Source organism: Lutra lutra, chromosome 5 (genome assembly GCF_902655055.1).
Source record: "Lutra lutra chromosome 5, mLutLut1.2, whole genome shotgun sequence".
Lineage (NCBI taxonomy): Eukaryota > Metazoa > Chordata > Mammalia > Carnivora > Mustelidae > Lutra > Lutra lutra.
The window spans coordinates 155,409,393-155,423,238 of NC_062282.1; the positions used below are offsets into that span (position 1 = coordinate 155,409,393).

General features: G+C 33.7%; 1 pseudogene; it reads right to left on the minus strand.

Annotated features, from left to right (window-relative positions):
• Nucleotides 1-2,895: 2,895 nt before the first annotated feature.
• LOC125099684 (olfactory receptor 2AJ1-like) lies at nt 2,896-3,817 on the minus strand (annotated as a pseudogene).
• Between the last annotated feature and the right edge of the window lie 10,029 nt (nt 3,818-13,846).

A 13,846-nucleotide genomic window follows, 5' to 3' on the forward strand; every position in this document is an offset into this window, starting at 1 on the left:
TTATGCTCAAAATAAATTAAAAAATTTTTAAAATGACATGAATTAACAAGTATTGGCAAAAATGTGGAAACATGTGGAAAAAGAGAGCTTGTGTTTTGTTGTTGGGAATGTAAATTGATTCAGCCACTATGGAAAACGTTATGGAAGCTCCTCAACAATTAAAGAAGAATTAGAACTTTATTATTATCTAGCAATTCCAATTCCAATTCTGGGTATATATCAAAATGAAATGAAAATGAAATAAAAATCTCAAAGATATAGCCCACTCATATTCATTGTGGTATTATACCGAGCATCCAATATAATAGACACAACCTAAATGTCTATCAGTGAATGACTGAATCAGTGGAATGAAGTGCACACAGTATATATATATATATATATATATATATATATATATATATATTCAATAAGATTATTCAGTTAATTTGATGTAATACAATGTATTGAAGATTGTTAAATGATTCAAAAACTTATTGAATCTGGAACTTTGACCACATTAATGAGATTTTCTGATCACATTCTATCGAACCCTCTGCTGTTATTTGCTTTTCCATTTAGCTAGTGAGATATATGGTAAACCATATCCTACCAGAGTAACCTAAGTCATTGACCACTGCTACTTAATTCTTCACCTATTTGTCTTCCATCTCTTTATTTTTATCAGGGAAATTAGGTTTCTTCAAAAAGACTTTTCACATTTCTTTTTAAATATATTGTATTTAATGATTTCACTGTATCACGAATGGATCTCCTTTCCATTAAATTTTCTAACAGACAATTGATGTGTGAAGAAAAGCAACAGGACTGCTTACCTATTTTTTCTCTACACTTTAATGACCATACTTATTGGTTTCAATATTATTTTAAATTATCATCTTGGGTTTTCTCTGTATGAAAATATATCTTGGGAAATAATTATGTTTGCATCATCTTTTCCAACCTATGTATATTTTATTCCATTTTCTCCCATTTTTCATTGACTATAGTTTCCATAACAAGGTTGGATACTAGTAGTAATCAGGGGGAACTCCTGCCTTGTTTCTGACTTTTAGACAATTCCTTTATTAATTCATTAGTTAATACAATGGTTATTATTTGTTTCTGCTATATTCTCATTGCCATATCAATAAAGCCTTCAATTTCTAGTAAAAAATAAATAGATAAAATGATTACCTCATTAAATGTAGTGTGGTTTTTGTTACAATAAAAACATTTGAATTAATTCTTCATAGAAACTTTATTTGCTTATAATATCTTTAAAGATGAAATGCTAAAAGATTTATAATTATAAATCTGTGTGTAAATGTAAAGCAAGACACAACTGTTAGGATTCATTTATTAATACAATTGTTTGCTTCTAGCAAAGGGTCATCACTTGTTTTCTCACAATTAATGTGTGTGTGTGTATGTGTATTTGTTTGTATGTTTCTCACTTCAGTAACAAAGGTTTCAAAACAAACTATTCAATGAGAAGTGGATATTTCAAGTGGAGTTTGGAAATTATTTTTTCTTTTTTTTTTAATTTTATTTTTTTCAGTGTTCCAAGATTCATCATTTATGCAGCACACCCAGTGCTTCTTGCAATACATGCCCTCCTTAATACTGACCACCAGGTTCACCTAATCACTCACCCTTCTCACCTCCAAAACCCACAGTTTGTTTCTCAGAGTCCATAGTCTCTCATGGTTTGTCTTTGTTTTTAAAAACTTCCAATTGAGCACAGAGTGATGCATGCAGTTGCATTGGTTTGAGTTTCCCAAATTCCTTTTCATCTAAGCTTGAAAGGGAGCAAGAATAGAAATTGCCTGTGCCTGCTAGACTGTTTTTCTTCCTTCTCTACATCACTTTCTCTGTACAGAAGTGTAGCCTTCTTGCTCAGATACTCACAATAAAAACATAATTAAAAGATACAAGAGTACTAGGGCAAGGATGCAGTTGATGTATGGCAATTATTACATGCAGTACTTGCTCATATCATTGTGCAAGAAAATGTGATTGTGGATTTCAAAAATGAAGTGTTTTCACTATTTAGAACCCACATTAATAAAATTTAATGCTTTATTAAATACCTTTTAATGAAAGTTTTTCTTAGTAATATTATTAACTAATGTTCAATGCATGGAGTATGTTGAATGTATTATAAAATGAATTACTATATTAAATACATATTTAATAATATAAATAATACACACTTAAGTATTAAGTAATAAAGATACATTCATTGATTTTTTTTTTCTGTTCTAATGAAATACAATTGATATAATCATACCATTCTGTGGTGTACAGCAGAAAATTTTTGGTATATGTACATATTGTAAAATGATCTTCACAATATTTTGTTATGACCTATCACCATTCATAGTTATAATTTATATTCTTACCATGAGAACTTCTAAAACCTAATCTTTTACGAACTTCTTTATATACAATAGAACATTATTAACTATAGTTATCATGATGTTGATTATATTGCAGGACTTATGTATTTTTAATTTATGTATCTTATAACTAGAAGTTTTTGCATTTTTCAAACCTACACCCACTTTGCATATATTTTTATGAATTTTTGACAACTGTTGCAATATTGGCATTATAATTTTTACTGTTTAATAAGATATAAAGGATAAATAGATCCCATAAAATGTTACTGTAGTGTAAAAGTCAATTTTTAAAACTACTTAAAATTTTAGTAGGAAGGAAAAATACATTTTTAGATAGATGTATGTATAAAGCAAATACCTATAAAAATTTGTTTATTATCAGCAAGGTTTTGGGAATATCCACTTTCCACTCTTGATGGATAGAAACATTGATTTTCTTTCCAGACATATAAATAATGGATAACATTAAGTATCAAATATTTAGAAAACACAAGCATTTTTATTATTATCTTTAATGGAGAAAGTTATTTTAGAGCATATTTCTCATTACCTCCAGAACATTTTTATTCCTAAAGCTGTAGATGATAGGGTTCAGTGTGTATGTGAGGATGATATAGAATATTGCTAAATATTTGTCCTGGCCTAGAATGTGGTATGATTTGGGTCTCATGTATGTGAAAATAAATGACCCTTAGTACCTTGTGACCAAAATCATGTGGAAGGAACAGGTAGAAAATTACTTTTCTGTGCTTCTGATGATTTCATTTGAAGGACAGTAAGGAGAATTTGGACAGCAAAGATTAAGGTGACAGGGGTTAACAGAAAAATTATGGCACTTACATAAGCTCCTCATTGGTAGAATGTTGTGTCCACACAGGACAACTTCAACATGGCAGGTACTTCACAGAAAAGGTGATCAATGACTCTTGAGTCACAGAAGGGAAAGTGGATGTCATAAGCTGTGTGGACTATGGAGTTGACAGTGCCAACAAGTCAGGACCCTCCAGCCATGGGGATGCAGACATAGTCACTCATAAAAATGAGATAGTGCAGTGGATGACAGATGACTACATAGCGGTCATAAGTCATTGCTTCCAGGAGAAGACACTGACCACCCAGGAGGGTGAGGGATAGAAATATCTGGAAGCCACAACCTGCAAATGAAATAATTCTGCTGCCTGACATTTTGGGAATGATATTGGAAATATGCAAAATGTCCATGAAAGACAGATGGCTGAGCAGGAAATACATTGGAGTGTGGAGTCTTGAGTTCCTGTGGATAAGGAGGACAATGATTGTGTTTTCTGTAATAGCCATAATAAAAAAAAAATGATGAATATAAAGGAGAAGAAAACCGGACTTGATTGAGAAGAAGAAAAGACTCCTAAAAGAATGAAATCACCGATGGAACTGTGATTCTCATGTTCCATCATGAATAACACGTTTTTTCCCCCCTAAATTAGAAAAAAAAAAAAAAAAGCTAAAATGCTCATAAGTTGTAATTTCATAAATGAAATCAGTTTTTATTTTCAGTTTAGGGATGCAAATGTACAAATAAGTCCCTGATAAAATACAAATGATTTTTCTTTTTCTTTTTTATTTTATTTTACTTAAATCAAGATTCTTCATTATGAAATAAAACTAATTGTATTTTGATACCCTGGAATGTGAACACTGTTTTGTGCTAATGTTAGGAATATTTAAAGATTAACATTTGAATGAAGTTGCAGATATATGCATGTTCTGTACTTCCTGGTTTGACCTACAACTCAGTAAAATTTGGTATGGACATAAATTGAGATTTAAGGGCAGTGATGTCTTCCAAGAGCTGGTAAGTAATTCTCTAAAATCTGTGAATAGTACTGAAAACTCAGATTCAATATATTATTATCTAAAGTCATTTACTTTTTTTCCCACTGCCAAAAATATCATCATCATCATAGTTTTGTCATTCTAGTTTTCCTTTTTCCAATTAATGTTTTACTTTGTTACATTCACTCTTATTAAAAAAATCCAAACCCCATTTATTTTAAGCAAGTATGGGTAATGTCTATTTTCTATGGAATCCCCATTTCATAGCAGAACCTGGCCTGTTGTATGTTCTCAATAAATCCTTGTTAAGGGAATTTTGACTATGGACTCTGATATCAAAAGTTTTCCATAATACATCAATTATACTTGTTTATAAGAGTTTGTCCTCTCGCCAAAAGAATGTTTTTGTTTGTAGATATTAAAGGCCTTCATAATTATTATTAACTCCCTAATTCATCATTTTACATCTACTAGGTTTTTTCCACTTTCATAAAGTTCAGGGGCATATGCAACCATTCTTTAGGACTTTTTGCCTAACCAGTTAATCAGGCACCTAGAATATCCTCCCATGATGCTAGAATAATGGATAAAAGTACATCTTCTATGCCATCCAAAATGTTCAATGAAATATATTTTTGAATCCAAAATGGTATGCTCTAGTGGTGAGTTTCCTAACACTAAGTTAAAAACTGAAAAAAAAAGATACATATCATGTAAACACTTCCAAATATGTATAACCTTTATCAAAAAATAAAAACTTATTTTTTCCACATAGCATCAAATGTTCTTTGTTTAATAATGCTAAATTTAAGGGCATGTAACATGCAGTTTACACCCTCCTATTTCCTAGAAGTTTGCAGATAAACTATAGAAGATATTACCATCTTTAGATACCATGTTTTTAGCTATAAACACTGTCATATCTCAATCTTTCCTCTCAGGTAAAAGATAGGTTTTCATTCCATCATTCAGTGAATGTTCAAATGATCTTTTATTATTTTACAATTATCAAGATTTTCAAAATGGGCTATGTATCCATTAATTTTGATTTAACTAGATCCAAAGTATATTTTTTATTTTTTAAAAATATTTTATTTATTTATTTGACAGACAGAAATCACAAGTAGACAGAGAGGCAGACAGAGAGAGAGGAGGAAGCAGGCTTCCTGCTGAGCAGAGAGCCCAATGCGGGGCTCGATCCCATGACCCTGAGATCACGATCTGAGCCGAAGGCAGAGGCATTAACCCACTGAGCCACCCAGGCGCCCCCCAAAGCATATTTTTAATTTCTCTACCAAATATTGCCCTATGGGGACACCTGGGTGGTTCATTTGGTTACTCCCCTGCCTTTGGCTAAGGTCCTGATCTCAGGGTCCTGGGATCAAGTCCCACATTGAGATCCTTGCTTCTTCTCTGCCTGCTTCTCTCTCTGCCTCTGCCTGCCACTCTGCCTGCTGGTGCACTCTCTCTCTCTCTCTCTCTGACAAATAAATAAATAAATAAAATCTTAAAAAAAGTTTTTGAGTATGAAAATAAATCATTCAGAATTATTCTTTAAATTTATACAGAGGGAAATTTACATTTAAATAGAAATAACTTATCCAATAATACCAGTAAAACTTTACATTTATTCATTTATTTATATACTTCTCCCTTAATCTTTTTAAAGATTTATTTATTTATTTATTTATTTGTCTGAGAGAGAGAGATGGGCATAGAGAGACAGGGAGATGCAGTCTCCCTGCTGATCAGAGAGCCCAATTCAGGGCTTAATCCCACAACCCTGAGATCATGAACTTAGCCAAAGACAGATGTTTAACTGACTGAGCCACTGAGGTACCCATACAGTACATCTGTATATTAAAGTTTCAACTGTAAAATAAAAGACAAATGCAGCAATTCATTCCTTTCTGCAAAATGTTTATTTTAAAAAGTATTTGATACAGGAATCCTGAGGAACATTAAGTATGCGCTTATAAATTATACTAAAACATAATGCTACTTTTATTTTTAGATGTATTCTAAAGAACTAAAACATCAATGACCCAATTGATATAGTAATTATACAGTCTATCATAAAAATTCAAATGTCAGGGGCACCTGAGTGGCTCAGTTGTTTAAGCGACTGCCTTCAACTCAGGTTATGATCTCAGGGTCCTGGGATCGAACCCTGCATCTGGCTCCCTGCTCAGTGGGGAGCCTGATTCTCCCTCTCCCTCTGGTGCTCTGCCTGCTTGTGTCTCTCTCTCTCTCTCTGTCAAATATATAAATAAATTCTTAAAAAAAAATCAAATGTCAGATTTCCATGATGATGTGCAAATGATTCCAACTAAGGGGTAGCTACTGATAATTCACTTTGATGGAATTTCATAGAATATGCAGAAGTCTGGCAATGGATTTCTTTAAATATGGATGGAATAAAATCATTGTTTATTTGAAGAAATTGACATGGAAAATGCATATCATAAATGTATGCTAGACATACTTTGCCTAGGGTTGGAATGGTACTGATCCAAATAATTATATTAAGAAAGTAAAATATAAGCTAAAAACTTATATGATTTGAAGAAATAAAAAATGTAATGCAAGTACAGTTTCTTTAAAATATTATATATTGGGGCGCCTGAGTGGCTCAGTGGGTTAAAGCCTCTGCCTTTGGCTCAAGTCATGATCCCAGCATCCTGGGATCAGGCCCCATATTGGGTTCTCTGTTCAGCAGGGATCTTGCTTTTTCCATATTATGCCCTTTTTTATTTTTTAATTTTTATTAACATATAATGTATTATTAGCTCCAAGGGTACAGTTCTGTGACTCACCAGGTTTATACACTTCACAGCACTCACCATAGCACATACCCTCCCCAATTTCCATAACCCAACCACCCTCTCCCTCCTCCCTCTCCCCAACAACTCTCAGTTTGTTTTGTGAGATTGAGAGTCTCTTATGGTTTGTCTCCATCTTGATCCCATCTTGTTTCATTTTTTCCTTCCCTACCCCTAAACCCCCCATGTAGCCTCTCAAAGTCTTCATATCAGGGAGATTATATGATAATTGACTTTCTCTGGTTGATTTATTTCACTCGGCATAATACCTTTTAGTTCCATCCACATTGTTGCAAAAGGCAAGATTTCATTTCTTTTGATGGCTGCATAGTATTCCAGTGTGTGTGTGTGTGTGTGTGTGTGTGTGTGTGTGTGTGTGTATCACATCTTCTTTATCCATTCATCTGTTAATGGACATCTAGGTTCTTTATATTATGTCTTATTGTAATAGAACACATTGATTAGACACAAAATTTTATATTAATTTATATTAAATAGTATTTATCAAATTAGGAAGATAATGGTACTTGCCTCAAAATGTTGTTTTGACAAGTAAGTGAAGCAACACATTATAACACACACACATAGAACAAAGCTTAACACTTAGTAGTTACACAGAAGTAATGATTATTACTGTAGTTGTGATTATTATTCTTTCTAAAATTACTATATTAGTATTTCTATCATTGTTTATTATTAATTTCATTGTTTTATGATTATTTATTTATATATGAGAGAAAGAAGTATTCAGGATATGAGAGTATATAAATGAGTTAAGAAATGCAATCTGATGCTGTGAATCAGAAGTATATTGTGCACTAGGTGCCTGGTGAAATTGCTCCCTGAAGTTCTCTGGGGGAAATGGAAATGCAGTATGTTGAATGACAATATGTGGTTTGCTTCCCACCCATATACACACATACAGGCATGTGTGAGAGAGCAAAGTAATGGTCCTTATTATAAAACACATCGGCTGAGTTACTCACAATTTCATCTCTACTAGCCACTTGACATTATAATTAACTATTTTTTGTCCTTTTGACCCTTCAGGACACCAAATCATCCACCCAAAAATCATTTAATGACTACCTTATATCTATTGTTGCTGTCATGTCAGTGTAAGGGATTCTTGTGAGGATTGTTTCAGTGTTTCAGTGATATCAAATTCATCATGCCTATAAATGAGCTTCCAAAGTCCCCTGAAGCATGTGGTACAATTGGTACCACAATTTATAATAGCCCAAGTCAGAAATCAGAACAAAAAATTGTTATCCCAAATTTCTTTTATCTCTGCACTCTTCCATATAAAAATCACTACTGTCCTACCTTCTCTCCCTACATAAATGCTGCACCTTGGTTTATTCCTCCTCTTGCTGCTACATTCCATGTGTTGTCATGGTGATTCTAAACATCTATTCTGTCCTATGTCAGTAAAATGTCTTTATCTGTATGGGTTCAGTACCATCTACACAGGATCACACACTTCACAGCTTTTCTTGAAGTCAGAAGAGTGTGGCAAATGAAGTAAATTTCAGAAAATGACAATGGAAGTGTTTTGGGACTGGAAGCTCACACTCTTCTAACTTTTGTTCTGTGAGTTTCACCTATATGTAATGATGTGTGGTCCTGATTCTTTCTGGAGGAGCTGTACAGGAAATAAAACCCAGGAATTTAGGAACAAAAATCTATCAGCTACCAGGCAATTTATTCATCATGATAATATGTGAATATTAATGAAAAATAACTTACCAAATTGTCAAAAAATAATTTGGAAAGGGAAAAGGCAAGAGGCTGCCCTGTGAGATGTTCTTGCTATCCTTAACATTTATATTGGGTCATATATTTTGGGTATAATGGATCTAGGATAAATTCAGTGTGTTTTATTCAAAATGCCTAACACATGATTTTATGACATAGAAGTACAAAAGATTATACAACATTGTAATAATAATTCAAATAAATGTCTGCCTTCAATATCTTCCTTTATGAATAGATCTTTTGTGTAGTCAAGTTTATTCTTTCTGGAGCACTGTTTTGAACATGCAGATAATCTGCTAGGTTACACAATATGGACATTCTATTAAATTTGCATTTAAAATAGTAAAATAACCAAACAAACAAAGAAAAACAAAGACTTTGTTTTGGGGAACTTATCTCTAGTTCTCATTTCCATTGAAACTATTTATATTTTCATGACATTGTCTTTCCTGCATCTTTTCCAAACCCATATTTTTTCTTACACACAAACAGTCATTCTCACCATTTCTAATGTCTTTGAAGCCTTTCCATATCTAGGGCTTGATGTAAAAATATCCTTCCTCTTAAGTTTCTTGTGTAGAATTGAGCAACTCTGTCAGTGTATCCTGTATCATCTAACGCTGCCCTAAGTTCATGTTTGCTCTACACACCTTGAATATGACCTGCTGATACTTTCCAGACCTGGCCTCTAATGTCTCCCAAAGGTATTCTTCTCTGGCTTCATTAAACTTTACCAATTTCACACTACATAGGACAGAACATTGGTTAGTTCTTTCATATCTAACACACTTGTCTGACTGGCTCCCCACAAGATACAAGCAAGCCCTTTCTTATTGGTGCCTAGCAATTGCTAACACCATTTGTGTGTCTGTTGCAATGTCACTTCCTCCAGGATGACTGAGAGGCATGGAGTTATGCCCCATACAGGAATTTGCTTCAAAGCGGCTGAGAGTTTGCCAGTATGAGTGGGATAAATCATTTGGGAGGACAAAAGAAGAAGGGAGAACACCTACCAAGATGAAGTCCTGTATCATGTAGCTTCTGGAGGATAAAGTAGCCACCCTCTGATGGGTGACATGAGTGTCTTGTGTTTCCAGAGGAGAGCTTGCAAGAGAACATGAAGAAATCATTTGTGTGAAGTGGGGTGGGGACACTGGGACAGACAAGCATTCTTTACCTACAGTAGAAAAGATCCTGGTGTCAAAGGGAGAAGGGAGTTCAGATTGAATAAATTCAGACTTATAAAGTATTTCAGATTGATTGAATAAAGTGAGATGAAGAATTTGTTAAAAAAAAAAAAGCCTACATTTCTGAGCCCTTTCCCATTACACCCTTTCTTCTGAGCATTTTTTTAAAGATTTTATTTATGTATTTGATAGACAGAGATCACAAGTAGGCAGAGAGAGAGGGAGGAGGAAGCACGTTCCCCACCAAGCAGAGAGCCCGATGCAGGGCTCTATCCCAGTACCCTGAGATCATGACCTGAGCCAAAAGCAGAGGCTTTAACCCACTGAGCCACCCAGGCGCCCCTCTTCTGAGCACATTTTATACCCATTTTTTGGGCCCTGAGAGCACACTGTCTGTTAAAGGAACTGTGTATGGCCTGTCTCTTATATCAGAAGTTCAAGGAAGGCCACTAGGGCAACTTCATTGGTGCAGCATTGACAGTCTCCTGGATGTTTTCAGAGTGAATGAATGAACCTACTTATCCTGCATTCAGCATACTATGGAAAGATACATAAAAAGATGAACTTGTTTTATATAAGTGATCATACTTATTTTTATTCTTTTTTTTAAAGATTTTATTTATTTATTTGACAGAGAGATCACAAGCAGGCAGAGAGGCAGGCAGAGAGAGAGGAGGAAGCAGGCTCCCTGCTGAGCAGAGAGCCCGATGTGGGGCTCGATCCCAGGACTCTGAGATCATGACCTGAGCCAAAGGCAGCGGCTCAACCCACTGAGCCACCCAGGCGCCCCACTTATTTTTATTCTTAATAGGTTCATAAGTCAATTAAGTGATAGCTAAATAAACTAAATATGAAAGTAAACATAACAAAACAGTTAATTCACTGGTCTTACATATAATTATGATGACAGCTATATATTAATGAATATTTTTTGAATATCAGACAAGATTTTAAGCGTCTAGTATTGGTTAACATCTTATTGTTGTTAATTATCACTGAAGATCTGTGGTCCCACAAGATCAGACAACATACCCAAGTTATCTGGCTTAACCAAGGATTCAAGTCCTGAAGTTCTGGTGTCAGAATTCATGTTCCAATGTAAAGACAATTTACCCCAGGAATTCTTACCTATTTAAACCCAACATAGGGGCTTCACTGACAATATCCTGTTCTTTGAGAAGGGAAAGGATGTTTAAGTCACATGGGTTTGTGTGTTTTGTGCCTATGAGGGATGTTGTGAATGCCCAGTCCTCCTTTCACAACTGCCCTTTCCTAACTGCAAGCTGTCTAAAATCAGAGAACTGAATTCAGATCTGTGTGAAAGAGAACCATGAATTTTGTGTCAATACACTTAACTCCTTTTTTCAAAAGTGAGAACACTGTGTATACCTCATCAGGTCTTTGTAATCATTAAAATAAGAACATGAAAGTGAAATGTTAAGCAAAATCAACAAAGTAACTAATTAATGAAAGACATTTCATGTTTACTTTATTGTTATTTGTATTAATTTTATGATGATAAACTATTTTTATTCCATCCCAATGAAGGTTTAACTAATTCAATTCCTTTATCTTAAACTAAAGAAATAAAATATTTAATGAAATCACACTTCGATCAAAGTATGAGTATATTAAAGATAACAAAATTTAAATATAATAAAGTGGTTGAAGTCAATTAAAAATGTTGAAGCATGGAAAAAAACATATATATAAGAATTGTTGAAGCCTGGCATTCAGGTTTGAGATAAATACTCAACAAGCCCTTCTTCTAAAGTCTATAGTGCCAGGAGAGGCAAAATAACAGAAGAGTAGTGGCCCTCATTTCATCTGATCCCTAGAATTTAGCTATATATATTTGCTTTATTTATAATTTTGGGAATTAGTGTCTGTTCACACAAGACCAAAATGCACTCAGGACCAAGTGGATCACCCTGTTTTGTCCACCTTATGACACTGTGTTCTCCCCCCTTTGTTTTGTTTTTTGTTGTTTGCTTTTCTGTTTTGTTTTCTGACCTCTTCAGATTTATCTAGTGTTTAGAGAGGATCCTTTCCAAAATCAGTAAAAATAGGTGAATGCCCCAACATATAGTAGAGAAGCTTGGAAATATTGAGAAAATTCTGAAAGGGGCTCAAGACAAGAGGCTCTTAAACTACAGTGGTAGAAACACTAGACTAACATCAGACCTATCCACAGAGACCAGGCAGGCCAGAGAGGGATAGCATGATAGGGTACAAAATGGGAAGAATGTGCAGCCAAGAGAACTATCCAGCAAGGCTGTCATTCAGAATTAAAGGAGAGATAAAGAGCTTCCAGAAAAGACAGTAAATGAAATAATATGTGTCTTAGTCCTGGAAGAAATATTAAGGTGGATAATCTAAGTGGAGATCCCAAGAGTAATATAGACAGAAAGAAAGAAAAACAGTATACAGAAACGGGGACCTTACATGCAACACAATGACACTAAATTCATATCTTTCAATAGTTACTCTGAATTTAAATGGGCTAAGTACTCACATCAAAAGACATATGGCTCTCTGCCTACTTGTGATCATACTTTACTTGTGCCTACTTGTGAAATGCTTTAGAGACACATTGATATCAACTGTGTGTTTGCTATTAATACATTCTATAAGAATTTAAATTTTGTTAGGAGCACTCATTCTTGGTTCAAGATAAGTTACTGTATTTGGCCCATAAATATTTTTCTTAATGTAGCTTATTTGTTTAGATTACACTATGCATCTGTAAGTCCACTGCCAATCCAATAATTAAAACATAGTTAAATGTTTTAGAAGTTGTGTAGCATAATGAATAACATGGAGGACATTGGGAGAAGGAGAGGAAAGGGAGTTGCGTGAAATCAGAGGGGGAGATGAACCATGAGAGACTGTGGACTCTGAGAAACAAACTGAAGGTTTTGGAGGTGAGGGGAGTGGGGTGTTGGGTGAGCCTGGTGGTGGGTTTTAAGGAGGGCATGTATTGCTTAGAGCACTGGGTGTGATGCATAAACAATGACTCTTGGAACACTGAAAAAATAAAATAAAGTTAAAATGTGAAAAAAAAAGAAATTGTTAGATCTCTTCAGAATATCTATTCTGCCCTTGTGTCTCTTCCATTGCTCTGAATTTCTAGACTATAATGCTTTGTTATCTTATAGTATTACCAAATATATATTCATGTACAATTATGGAAAGCTTACCATGGGGGCTTTGAACTCTATAAAAAATGTCTTACGCTTTATATCACCTTTTTTAGAACCTATCTTCATTTGACATTATTTTACTATATATATTTTATATATTATATATATTATAGATTTTATTATATACTATATACTTCTTTTTTACTCAGATAAAATTCTGTTTTATAATTTTATCAAATATCTGTTTATATTTTGATTGACGTAAGATGGATAAATTTCAGTTTTGTGCTCTTATATATGGTGCATTTTTGAATATTTATGTATATGACCCCTGCTTCCCATAGACAATAACTTATACCGGGCTTATGTATGTATGCATATATGTATGTATATATGTATGCATATATGTATGTCTCTAAAGTATTTCACAAAAATATGTATTTAAATTTAGCATCAAAGCATTAATTCCCCCCAACCCTTAAGCACCAAGAAGTTTCAATATTTGATTAGAATGTTTGATATTAATACAACTGTTTATTTTTTATTAAACATATATCTTACCTATGACCAGTTTTATTCCTAAGAATATAATAAAATAATTGAGTGCATGTTTCCACAAGAATATTTTTGTGTAGGGAGGGATATAGCATTTTTATTCATAATAGATGAAAATATCAAATGATCCTATGAAGACAATCATAATATATTTGTACAATGGAGCTCAACTCAGCAATAAAAAC